Below are 14,033 nucleotides of genomic sequence, written 5' to 3' on the forward strand. Positions count from 1 at the left end.
GAACTTTTTGCAAGAGGCAGAGGAGAAAATTAATAAGTTATTAAATAGTAAGTATAAAACAATGGTATACTATTAAATTTATTTTCACAAGATAGACACGAAACAAAGACATTATTTGCTTAAAAATGTCAAAAAGCACTATGTGTTGGAAATGGTATTACGATGATATTTCAATTTGATCTTCCAGCTCTTCGTGATATACCATAGTCTTCATATTTTCTACGTGGAGGACCCCAGCAAATATCAACTGAGGTATATTGACATCTAAATCTTCCAACAATACTTTCTACCATCAAAAGAAAGCAATTGTCATTTGTAGTAAATATTTAAACCTAAGGGTTTTCACTGTCCTCGATACACGTGACAATAAACAAAACTAAACTAAACCTAAACGAAATAGCTCATCAAAATAATTTATCAAACTCAGTCATAAAATTGTCGACTATGGAACAAGAAAAACATCAAGTAAACTGCCAGGAAACCATCAGCGTGGAAAAAACAGGGAAACAAAATATTCCTGATTGCCAGTATTAAATGCATGAAGGATATTGGCCACTGAATGAGGGAGTAGAGGCAAGTTCAACTGCAGGCTTCTACTCTTCCACACATTTAAAGCAAGCAACTAAAGACAGATGTCTCCCCAACAGAATACAGCACACAGCAGACATGCTCTCAGGAGCTTTTCAGATAACTAGAGTCCTGACTGCTCTGGGGAGCCCCATGCATCTCTTTGTGTAGTCCCTAAGGTCTGTGAAACCATAAATGAAAGCCTTCAAGTTGGACAAATGTTTCAATCAGGACATTGCCAAGGAGAATATTATGAAAGATTTGGATTCCCTGCCAGGAAATCATTCATTGAATTGTTTTAGCTGGAAATCAAACCAGTGTTTTTTCGTAAAAAGTATTAAGCACATCCGTAGATAGCCATGAAACATGATCATACGCAGCACCATCATTTAAAAAAAATACACCAATAAGCCTGATTACATTTTCCTGTTCTGCCTCAGTTTTCATAATAATAAAATTGTTACATTTGTCAGTTCCTAATTGGAAACACAATTTCACATCCAATTGTTGGCTCTTGCGAGTTGCTACTCGGAATCTTGGCACCTGATCTGCACCCCAGAAAACATCTGAAATGCTGAGGCATGATATCAGTTTAGCAACATGTGGAATAGACAACATACCCATTGGTGTTGATTTTATTGGGAAATCGAGCAATCTGGTTTTAAATGTGGATGTTAACAGCTGCGAACAATTGCAACAGAAGCAGCTAAGAGGTTAATTTTTTAAATCATGTTCAAAATATATTATTTGGGGCAAAAGTTATGTTGAACCTAATGGAAAATATTTGATTCTCTTTTGGCTGGCATGGGACGTTATTACCAAGATGACAGCATTTATAATTTGCAACCAGATTTGCCAGAATCAAGTCACTACTGAAAGCTGTGGCCTTATTTTACTCAAATTAATACTGTATATCTTGACAAGGCAGCAGTGAATGAGAAGTCCAAAACATGCTTTTAATTAAGGATGAATAAGATTCAGCCTGGCAAAAGTTGAACCATTCCAAATTTGGAAATTGTGGGTTGATTTGGGCCAAATCGAAGAGTAGTTTAAAATATGAAAGAAGACAAACAAAATGCCTGAAGAAGGACCCCGACACAAAATGTCATCTATTCATGTTCTCCACAGGGGCTGCCTAACGCGTTGATTTACAACAGCACTTAGTGTCTCTTATTGTAAACCAGTATCTGCAGTTCCTTGTTTCTGCATTTCGGATGTGAAAGCTCCATTGTGTCTTCTCTCTACCTCTCCTGAAGATGTCAACCACCTGCTGGATTAGCATTCCAAGCCCTGATACTATCATCTAAATTGCCATTTCTTGGTTTAGTTTAGTTTGGTTTAGTTTATAGATACAGCAGGAAACAGGCCCTTCGGCTCACTGAGTCCGTGCCGGACAGCGATCACCCATACACAAGTTCTATCCTACACACTGGGGACAGGTTTACAGAAGCCAATTAACCTATTAAGCTGAGATAGACACAAAAAGCTAGAGTAACTCAGCAGGTCAGACAGCATCTCTGGAGAAAAGTGATGTGTTGGGTCGAGACGCTTCTTCAGAAAAAGGCAACTTCTTATTTTGTAGGAAGTTCTCGACCTGAAATGTCACTTATTCCTTTTCTCCAGAGATGCTGTCTGGCCGCTGAGTTGCTTCAGCTTTTTGTGTCTATCTTCGGTTTAAACCAGTATCTGCAGTTCCTTCCTACACAACTTACGAACCTGTACACCTTGTGGGATGTGGGAGGAAACCAGAGCACCAGAGGAAACCGAAGAGGTCACAGGGAGAATGTGCAAACTCCGTACAGACAGCACCTGTAGTTAGGATCGATCCCGAGTCTTTAGCACTGTAATGCCCCTGTCCCACTTAGGAAACCTGAACGGAAAACTCTGGAGACTTTGCACCCCACCCAAGGTTTCCGTGCAGTTCCCGGAGGTTTCCGGAGGTTTTTGTCAGTCTCCCTTCCTGCTTCCACTACCTGCAACCTCCGGCAACCACGTGCAGCCTCCGGGAACCACACGGAAACCTTGGGTGGGGCGCAAAGTCTCCAGAGGTTTCCGTTCAGGTTTCCTAAGTGGGACAGGGGCATAAGACAGCAACTCTACCGCTGCGCCACATGCCCTTTGCATATCTCTGTTTCTTTCTGTTTCTCTAGTGTGAACCTTAAAAGCTATTAAGCTCTGGAGCCATCAGAACTGAGTGCAATTTTGCGCATCAAACATCACCAAATGTGCACTTTCCAGCACAGGTCACTGGATAGTAATGAGCAGCAGGAGCCACAGCTGAATCTTCCTTTCTCTTGTCCAGGGGCCTGGAATCAATTGTAGTCCCTTTATTACTGCTCTTGCTGAGATTGGGTAACTCAACGCAAACTTATAAATCACTGCAAGGACCTGCGCATGAGAATGAAACCCTGCATTTTGCACAAACATACTATGAAGTTGTTCAACTTGCCATTAAAATCACAAAATTCTTCAACTCACATTTGTATAATGTCACCATGTAACCAAAAAACAATGGGATTTTGCTGATTGATGATGAAATCAGAATGGGATACGTGTAAATTAAATGTTAATCTAAAAGTTAAATAATCAAAATGACGAAAGAATCGTTGCATTAAGAAACAACGGCACATTTTGGAAGGAAAAGTTGGGGTCTCTACCTGCAAGCCTGTGGAATAAGGATTTCAGGTAGACACAAACTGCTGGAGTAACTCAGCGGGACAGGTAGCATCTCTGGAGAGAAGGAATGGGTGACATTTCGGGTCGAGACCCTTCTTCATAAGGATTTTATATATGACCACAATTCTAGGTTTTCGTATACAGTGAAATGGGTTTGAAAGAGAAGGGCAAGAAGCGAGTGCATGAATAACAAATACCTGTAGATAAAAAATGAAACAGAATTAATTACAGAATCTGAGAGAAGTGAAGATGCAACAAGAGAAAGAGAGAAAGAGCATTAGATGATTACTTATATTTTGGTTTTTATTATGAGATTAACTGCACTGAGTGTAGTTGGTCAGAGGAACAGGGAAATAGGAAAAATAATCCAACTCATCTTCCGTGCAAACTGCCTAATTCTCTCGAGTCTCTAATCTTTCAAAAATTGATTCACTTTATTTTTAAATACCACCAATGATCTAGCGTTTTTACTTAGAAAATTCCAGCGATTCACCGCCATCTACAAGAAGAAATTCCTATGCACCTCAGTCGTAAATGGTTGCCCCTTATCGTGTAGCTAAAGGACCTGTCCCACTTATGCAAGTTTTTTGGCGACTTGCCGGCACCCGTCATAGTTGCAGCAGATCGCCAAAAATTTTCAACATGCTGAAAATCCAGCGGTGACCAGAAAAAGGTACGACTCTTTGGGTGACCACACATGACTGTACAGACGTCACCCTGTGACATGTCAACATGTTGAAAATTTTCGGCGACCTGCTGCGACTATGGCAGGTGCTGGCAGTCGCCGAAATAATCGCGTAAGTGGAACAGGCCCTTAAGTCTCCTTGCGCACAACTTGGTCATTTCTGCAAACATCCCATCTACTCAGTCACGCCCCTTTACCATTTAAAACATGTCAAAGCATCACCCCTCATTGTTCTAAACTCTAAACAACACGTCACTGCTCGTGATTGGACAATGCCGTCAACCCCGAAATTATCCAACTAAATTTTAAGCTTCTGCCATCTCTCATTTACAGCTTTCTCCACCTACTATGATCAGTCTGAAGAAAGGTTCAGACCCGAAACGTCGTTTGTTTATTCCTTCCACAGATGCTGCCTGACCGCTGAGTTCCTCCAGCACTTTGTGTTTTCCTAAACGTTAGGCTTCTTCAATTTGGTTTTACACCTGCTGGGAGCCATTTAAATGGTAACATATACATATACACGGTGAGAGGCAATGATATTAATGATAGGTGTGGGTAGATATTCCAATCCCTTTTATGTTGTGATGAGAAATTTATTGAGTTGTTCGAAGAGCTCTTTTTGTGTATAAATCAGCACACCAACTCGAACGGCATTACAGTATGTTGATATAAGGATGATAAAGTAGCACATTTAGTAGAGCTGCTGCCTCATTCCTCCAGCTACCTGCCTGCGTAGAGTTGTTCATGGTCATCTGTTCATGTGATAGGAGCATAATTAGGCCATTCAGCCCATCAAGTCTACTCCACCATTCAATCATGGCTGATCTATCTACCCTGCTAACTACATTCTCCTGCCTTCTCCCCATAACCCGTGACATATTTTTGTGACCGCTGGGCTACCTCTGGGTGCAGCAGTTTTCTCCCACGTCCTAATGGCATGTAAGTTGTGTGGTTAATGATTCATGATTGTCAGTGTTTGTATATGAGATGTCGAACCTGGGAGTTGATGGGAGAACAAAATGGCATGAGTGCAGGATTAGTTTAACTGGGTGCCAGACAGCTGGTGTAGACTTGGTGGGCCGAAGAGTCTGTTTCTGTGCCGTACAATCTGTTCAAAGTGAATAACTCGAAACAGTTTTCCTTTTGATTGAGCTAAACAATAGCAAGGAATTGGGGTACATTTGGAAGTGGGATTATAAACTGTATTTAAAGATGGGATCTACAGTTAAGCTAATCAACTAATCATGATAACATTACGATTTGAGAATTTAATGAGCTAACATAGCCAGTTGTCGGTCAAATGTTTATAAGAGGATGAGAGGGTTATTCAGACTGCTCGGAACTATTATGTCAATGAATATATTGCTACCCCGGTAAGGAAGGAAGTACTATTTGACCTGGTCTGGCAATGAAGCCAAAATAAGGGAACAATTGATTTAAGCTTAGTTTAAAAATAGATCAGGCGAGAAAAAAAAAAGGCAAAAATAACAAAACATCTTTCCAAGATGTGAAGGAAGGATGTGGAAAACAGCAGTGGAACAAATGTGAAACAAGAGATGAAAAAATGGGTAAACAAAATACTTTACAAAAGAAAAATACTTAAAAGCCCAACCTTTCACATATGATAGGGAGAATGGATCAAATTTAAAGTGGAAGAATTTAGGGCTGACAAAATTCCGAGAAAATATAAAAACGGCAGATTAAAAAAATTGAGATGGAATATCATAGGAAATAGGTTGTGAAAGGATTGTGGAATTCTTGAGGTTGTTTGATAATAAGTGTTTAATTGAAGCAGCAATAGAATTATTAAGGAAGGAAGGATGTAATGTTGTGGGAACCTGGGTAATGACTGAGAAACTACATAAATATCTTAGATTTCATGGAGGAAGTGAGCCTTGGGTTTGTGGAGCACCAAAACGATAGCGTAGTTTACTAATTTAAGGTGAAATGATATCAAGCAACACATGGGGAACACATGAGGTTAGTGTGAATGTGCGGGGATCGCTGGTCTGTCCATACTCGGTGGGCCGAAGGGCCTGTTTCCACTCTGTATCTCTAAACTAAACTAAACTGATAGCTACCATTTATGGCCTCTGAATGATGCCAGCGAAGGAATACAATAATTTTTCTGACTAACATTTCAAGGTTTCAAGGTCAGTTTATTATCACATGTACCAGTGAAATTTGAGTTACCATACAGCCATACTGAATGAAAAGCAACAAGACACGCAACCACATAAAAGTTAACGTAAGCATCCATCACAGTGGATTCCACATTCCTCGCTGTGATGGGAGGCAATAAAGTTCAATCTTCTTCCTCTTTGTTCTCCCGGGGCAGTCAAACCATCCGCAATCGGGCGATCAAAGCCCCCACAGCAGACGATCGAAGCCCCCGTCAGGGTGATCAAAACACCCGCGTCGGGGTGGTTGAAACTCTCTCCATGGCATGGAGCTCCCGAATCGGCCTCGTCTTACCAGAGACTGCAGGCTTCACGTGTTAAAGTCCACAGGCCCCGCGATTGGCGATTCAATCCACGGCAAAGGGATCGCAAGATCCGCGATGTTAAAGTCCCGCAGACTTCTGCGGCTTGGAGCGTCTGCCGGTCTCCAGGAAAGGCCGCCAATTCCACAATGTTAGGCCGCAGTGGGGACGGAGATACAATATGGAAAAAAGTTGCATCTCTGTCGAGGTAAGAGATTGAAAATAAGTTTCCCCCCCCCCCCCCCCCCCCCCCCCCCCCCCCCATCTCCCACATAAAACAAACCAAGGAACACCAAAACATACATACTTTTTAACACATACTAAAAATAACAAATAGAAGAAAGGACAGACAGACTGTTGGCGAGGCAGCCACTGCTGACAGCGCCACCAGATTTACACATTTCTGTGCAAAGCAAAATAATTTTTCCATGTGTTGCTCTGATGGATTCTTGATTGTCTATCCAAGATCCATTTTTGAAATGTGCATTATCACATTTGCATTATCACATTTACAGTCAAATGTGCATTATCGCCCATTGACATAATTGTGTTTGCCTTTGATTCTCAGTTTGAGTTTAGTTTAATGTCATGTGTGTCATGAGGTACAGTGATAAGCTTTTATTGCATGCAAACAGTCAGTGGAAAGCCAATACATGATTACAATCGAGTCATCCACAGTGTACAAATAGATGATAAAGGGAATAATGTAAGTTTAGTGCAAAATAAAGTACAGTAAAGTCCGATCAAAGATAGTCCAAGGGTTTTTAAGAAGGTAGATAACAGTTCAGGACTGCTCTCTAGTCATTGGTGCCATCTTACAATACAATACAATACAATCTACAAAACAATGCAATTTATTTGGTGTCATTTGAACCTCATTGAAGTTCAAACAAAATTTGGTTTCTGCAGTCATACAACAAGAAAAGAACCAAGACGCAACACAATTTACACATACATTCATCACAGTGAATCTCCTCCTCGCTGTGATGGAAGGCAAAGTCTTATCTCTCCCCTGCACACCCCATTCTCCTCCCGATGTCAGTCAAAGCCCCCGGCGGGCGACGGTAAATAAGTCCCGTGGCCATTAAGGCCGCGCAGGGCGATGCAAAGCCGCGCTCCGGGTCTTGATGTTGGAGCCCCTGGCGGGCGCTAGCAAGTTCCACGGCCATTAAAGCCGAGCCGGGCGATGTAAAGCCCCGCTCCAGATCATTTTCAACCCCGCAACTCGGGCGGGAGAAGTTGCCGTATTCTTCAGTTATGCTCAGCAATATTAACTGCAAAAAAGCATCCATTTCTGAGTAAGATTACATGAAACGTGTGCTGGGAATTCATAATATTATTTTGGGATATCATTTTTATTGCAAGTCCATAGTGTATATAAAGAACACGCAAGGTGATTGAATTCATTTGCCTACACCTCTCCAACCTCCATACTATAATCATAGGGTCTATCGGACAGCAATATAGGGCTATCCTTGGAACAGCAACAGTGCAAAGTTCCTTGTCCTATTTTCTCAAATGTCTTCAAGGAAAGAACTTCAAAGCAGTCCATTAAGGAGAATTCCTGACTTCCAGTCACTTTCAAGTTTTTTTCAAAGCAGTCTCACGTTTTAATAATGTCATCTCTATCCCATTTAATATATGAAGACTCATTGCATGGGAACAACAAAGGAGGGCTTCAATTTACAATCAGAAATCGAATATGTTGAAGAAAATCAAATATTCAAACTAATTAATTATTGCAAACGTTTTCAGTAGATTACCTTCTATTACAAAACAATAAGAAATATTTGGACCCTACGTAACATTGGACAAACACAGGACATTGTCTCTCATTCTTTAGTTAGCCTCGATGTAAGGTACTATCTTTTTCAGGGATTATCCGGGGATATTGTCCTTGACACTAGAATTCTAAATACTGATGGCATAGAAAGAGCTCCAATTGGATACAATGAAACAATGTTTCCATTTATTTGGAGAACCATTACATCCCAACATCATGGATTGGTTATCACACAGAAGAGAACTGATAGGATAGGAACGGCATGCCTCCCGTCAGCAGCACACTTTACACTTTTTACTTTAGAGATACAGCATGGAAACAAACCCTTCAGCCCACTGAGTCCGCGCCGACCAGCAATCACCCTGTACACTAGCACTATCCTACACACTAGGGACAAATGATAGGACAAATTAAGCTGGAGGGACTCATGCTTTGACACCCACCAAATCTCACATGGATCCATACGTCCCACCTTACTGCTCTGTTCAAAGCAAATACTTGAACTGCATACAACTGCACTCAAGGCCAGTATCCAAACTCACTGGTTAAGTGTAGGAGCAAATGGAAAGCCCAGGCGGAGTTGGTGTTTGAAACAGTGGGCAATTTATTAAAACTGGTTGGCACCAGGAGACCAGTCAAAGCTGATCTCCTGTGTGTGACTTTGGTGCAGCTTTTATATTCTCAGCTGACAAGATTGCACATAAATGTGATTAACAGTAAAACTAGGTCTTGATTACAGAATGAAGATTACAGAAATACTTAATTAGGTAACAAACTAGATCTTGATTACAAAATAAAATGATTATCCACAAGTCTAATTTAGTTGGCTGTAGTTCCAGTATTTCACCAACAATGGGTGCATGCTATAACATAATCAATGAAGTTCCTGAAACTTGGGTGTCATCACAGTTGCATTCATTCTATGTCTCTACTTTTAGGCTATGCCTGCTGTGCTTTATCACCACATTAGCATGATACACATCCCTGATTACTAGTTATTAGCCCTCAATATTCTTTCCCCAACAACATTGAGTTAAGGTGGTGAATTGGGTTGCCTTACTATATGAAGCCTGTGGTTGTGGTGAGAGGCAGACTACATAACCCCATTTGGTCTACATTCCGATTGAGAACAGCCCGTGTATAGTTTGAGATCATTTGAGACCAGATTGTTAACTTTCCCTTGCACCCATCAAAGGAAAGATCTATGGTTTAGGTTGGATAGAAATGACATAAAGAAGTCATGTATCCACAAAGTAAAATGTAATGTTCCATTCCAGGCCACTCTACACTGGAGATCTTATTTCCTTTGAAATATAATTTAATTTTTCAGTTCAATATTTATAACCTCCCAGTATTCTTTTTCCAACAAAATTAAATACGCACATTGAAATGCTCTCAATGTTGTTTTTCCTAAAAACTCGCTGACAAGCCTTCAATCTTTGATGCTGAACAAGGTGCTCAGTTTAAAACACAAAGTGCTGGAGGATCTCCACAGGTCAGGCAGCGTCTGTGGAGGGAGTGGACAGGCAATGCTTTCTTTGCTCAGTTTAAAACTTGTTTGTGTCCTTTGTCCAACAATTGTCGGCAGAAATGCTTATTAATAGTTTATCAACGCTGAGGTTAAGTTAAGCTGCTTGTTCCTTACCCTAATCAACGAGCCGCATTTGCAGGTGGACTTTGAAACTAGTAGGAATGTAGTCCATCTGAGCTCAGCATGAACTTAAGTTTTCTCAACATTTCTTTGCATTTGCCTGCAGATCTATCTACAGTATGGACAACACAAATACTCCACTTGAAAGATCAGTGAATTTTGGATGCATGATAGTTACCTTTGTAAATAAGTTTGAATCTCTACATTATTTTCCCTTGATTTGTTAAACACTTTCACAACACTGTCTCATAAGCAAGGGTATTCTTCAATTGAACTTACCTGTGAAGCTTTCACAGTTCGATTTGCAATCATTCCTCAGGGAATAAAAACAATTTCCTAGGTTTTCAATTGAAATGTCCATCTTCATGGAGATCTGGATTGTGTTATATGTTTTGATGCATCTGGTGCATTTTGTTTTTTTTGTGATCTAAGTGCAAATTACATTAACATTTAGAAAGCATCAACAATTACATTCCTACAATCAATGCTGGTGACCTGTGCAAAATTAGTTGATATTTCAAGTTTAAGAATCAGCATAAATTCATGTGTGGTAATTTCACTCACTTCTGTCACATGTGGCTCTTTGCGATTTAAACTTAGTTACGTAGATAACTATTTTGGCCCTAAAATTTACTTGGCCCTAAAATTGGATCAAATATGCAGACCAGTACAACTCTTGGTACTCTTGTATTGATTTGATGATAGTGACTAAAAATGAATTTCATGCTTGAAGAGAAGAAGTCATGTTGCATTGCTTCCCCAGGTGGATTGCCAAGAGCTGATCCATGCACCTATATGGCAGATTTACATTTGGACTGCATTGAAATTATGAAGACAATGGAATATTTTTAATGCAAGGTAAATGTGGACAACATAAAGTGCATATTCTGGTCTAATGTTGAGGTGCCCTGAAGGAAGCTCCAGTTCTATGTAGTTATATGAAGGGAGTGAGAATCACAGGCTTTGAAACCTTCACCATATTGCCTGCTCAAACTCCATTAATTCATTGTCAGGTGAGCTCTGGTGGTTTTGTTAAGAACAATGGTTTTGGTTTAGGTTTGTTACTGTTCTGTCTATTGAAGTACAATGCAAACTTTTTGTTTGCATGCTATCAAATCTAGACAGATAATACAATACATGAATACAGTCAAGGCAAAAATACGTACAAAAGGAAGAATGAAAAGAAATATACCAGAGTGCAGGATGCATTTCTCAGTGTTGTAGCATAGAATATTGGGGCATCATGGCCATTGAGTAACACAGTGGAATAATCAAGTCTCAGATCTATCTTGCTGACAAATGTTACCAAATTCCACCAAAAGTTACAAAGCTGCATTAGTAATTATCGGAAGTCCATAAACTGCACTGGACTACCTCAAAATGTGTAGGAAGGAACTGCAGATGCTGGTTTACACCGAAGATAGACACAACATGCTGGAGTAACTCAGCGGGACAGGCAGCATTTCTGGATAGAAGGAATGGGAGGCATTTTGGGTCGAGATCCTCTTGAAGGAGGATCTTGACCTGAAACATCACCCATTCCTTCCATCCCGCTGAGTTACTCCAGCATTTTTGTGAAGAAGCGTCTCGACCCGAAACGTCACCCATTCCTTCTATGCAGAAATGTTGCCTGTCCCGCTGAATTGCTCCAGCATTTTGTGTATATCTTACTGGACTATCCCCTCAGTTTAAGGATGTGAGCATAGGTGGAGGCAGGGAGTGGAACTACAGGGCATAATTGAGAGCAAAACAATTTTATGAAAGTTAACAATGCTCCATTGTATGACCAGTAATAACTATTATTAGTCAGTGCCTACCAAATATCAGACATCACTTGCAGCACCAGGTCATGCTTCTATATATCAATTTTTGGGATGTTTCATGTCATGAAGCTAAATTGGTTTTTGTGGCATATTTTTCCATTCACTCCATGCATGAAAGACTGAATGAAAATAGAGAGTCTCTAGGTTTTTTGAGCTGGAATCATAAATCTATGTTTGGCAAGAAACTTCAAGGAAGGAGGAGGTTCTGAACATGAAAGAAAGCCATTTCCTCTGGATTCCTCATCTGGTGGAATTTGGCCTCCAGGCCTGCCTAATTATCTGGTGCTGCTGTTTTAACAGTGAGGGCCGCAGTCTGTGGATGAGACAGCAGAATAAAGCTTTAGCTGTGCAAAGGAAACCCGAAGGATTAAGGAAGAAACTTGCACATCAATTCTCTTGTGTGTTTAGTTTGCTAATTTATAACCTGATATAATCTACCTCACTGTAGTCTACAACGAGTTATATTTTAATATATGTTTGTTCAATGCTATTTTTTAAGCTAGACCACCCTTTAGTCCTGTCAATAGATCCAAAATAAGTATCTTATTTCTGTGGCTCTTGGTTGATCGTCTAAAGGAGCTTTCTGTCCTGCATTGTTCTTTGTTAAAGAACAACATAAAGGTAGCAATTATGAAAACTTTGGTTAATATTTTTAATTATGAAGATTTTAAAATTCTTTATGCATGGCGAATTGCACTAAAATTCAGTAAGAATAGGCATAAAGGGAGATACAGCTAATGTGTGCACAGTGACTTCCCAAATAGAATGGTGAAATGGATAGTCAACTAATCTAACTCCAAATTATGCAATGAAAAGAAATATTAAATAGACAACTTTAATAAAGTGTTCATTGGCTGATAGTTATTTTCTTTACATGAATGATATGCCTGACCATTTATAGAAATCTCAATGATTTGTCAATAATGAAAGCAAAAGTTAGTAGTCAGGAGATTGTTGTCAGTGGTGTCAGTGAATTCATCTTTTGGACTCCGGGAGTAAAGGATAGGATAATGAGTTTTGCTGATTTTTATGTAAAGGCATTGTATCTTTAAAACTCAACATACAATTGTATTGTTGAGTTGTTTGCAAAGAAGAATGTCATTGATGCTTGCAACATTTTAAACAATTCAGTCCATCTTCCACAGAGCAAATACAATGCAAAAAAAAACATACCAGGGGTTATAGAAAGGAATACAACTAGTGGCATGAAGTAAAAGAGAATCCAATGCATTTTTCTGCAGTTGACTTTATTTTAATATCAATGGATTAATAATAAGGTTACTTAGCAATGCTGGAAGATGAAATGGAGATAAGAACATTTTAGTTTCAAACCAGAATTTTTCATCCTAAAGAATCAATACCTTAGCTGAAATTCCTTACGAAGCAAATTCTTGGGTCAATAGGGTTATTCATATTTGCAATACTGAGATAAATGATGTGGATTGAAAATGCGCACTTTGTTATCTACTGAACATTCAGTTCTGTACCAGTGAGTTTGCAGGCAAGCATGGAAAGCTGGAGTCAAACAGCAGAGACAAGTCTCTCGTAGGGATCATGCTGTTTATCTGGCAAACAGATGAGTAATAATAATCAGGAAAGTCCCTAATCTGCTTTCCCAGGCTCCAGTGAGTTAGCAATTTCTGGTAGGGCTGTGATTATTGCCATCAGAGCTGTTGAATAAAGGATCAATTCTACCACGGTTCATCTACCTGATTAAAATTCAGTGACCATTGAAGATAATGCAGCTAGATCTTAGACCATGTACGATATTTGGACGAATTTAGACGATATTTAGCCAGTAATTTGCTTCCATTTTTTCCGCATCAGAGAAGACCTCAAACTATATATTTCCATTCTTCAAGAGACTTAAGAGCAATTTTCATGAGCAATTCTTTTAATGGCTTATATTGAACTATAGTTTCAGTGTCAGGCAAGGATTCTTTTTGTTGAATTAGTATGCCTCAAAAAGGCAGCAGCATCATCAGAGACCCACACCATCCTGGCCTCACACTCATTTCATCCCTGCCGCCGGGAAGAAGGTACAGGAGCCTGAAAACTGTAATGTCCAGGTTCAGGAACAGCTTCTTCCCTACAGCCATCAGGCTATTGAAGACCACAACCTCCAATAAGCTCTGAACTACTTAGATTATTATTGCACTATTATTGCTGTTTGTTTTTTATATGTACGTATGTGTGCGTGTGTCTTGTGCACGTGTATATATATATATATATGTGTGTGTGTGTATATATATATATGTGTGTGTGTTTATATATATATATATATATATATGTGTGTATATATTTATATATATATGTATTTGTGAGTATGTATATATATATATATATATACACACTGAACTTTTTTT

This window comes from Leucoraja erinacea, chromosome 27 (assembly GCF_028641065.1).
Source record: "Leucoraja erinacea ecotype New England chromosome 27, Leri_hhj_1, whole genome shotgun sequence".
Lineage (NCBI taxonomy): Eukaryota > Metazoa > Chordata > Chondrichthyes > Rajiformes > Rajidae > Leucoraja > Leucoraja erinaceus.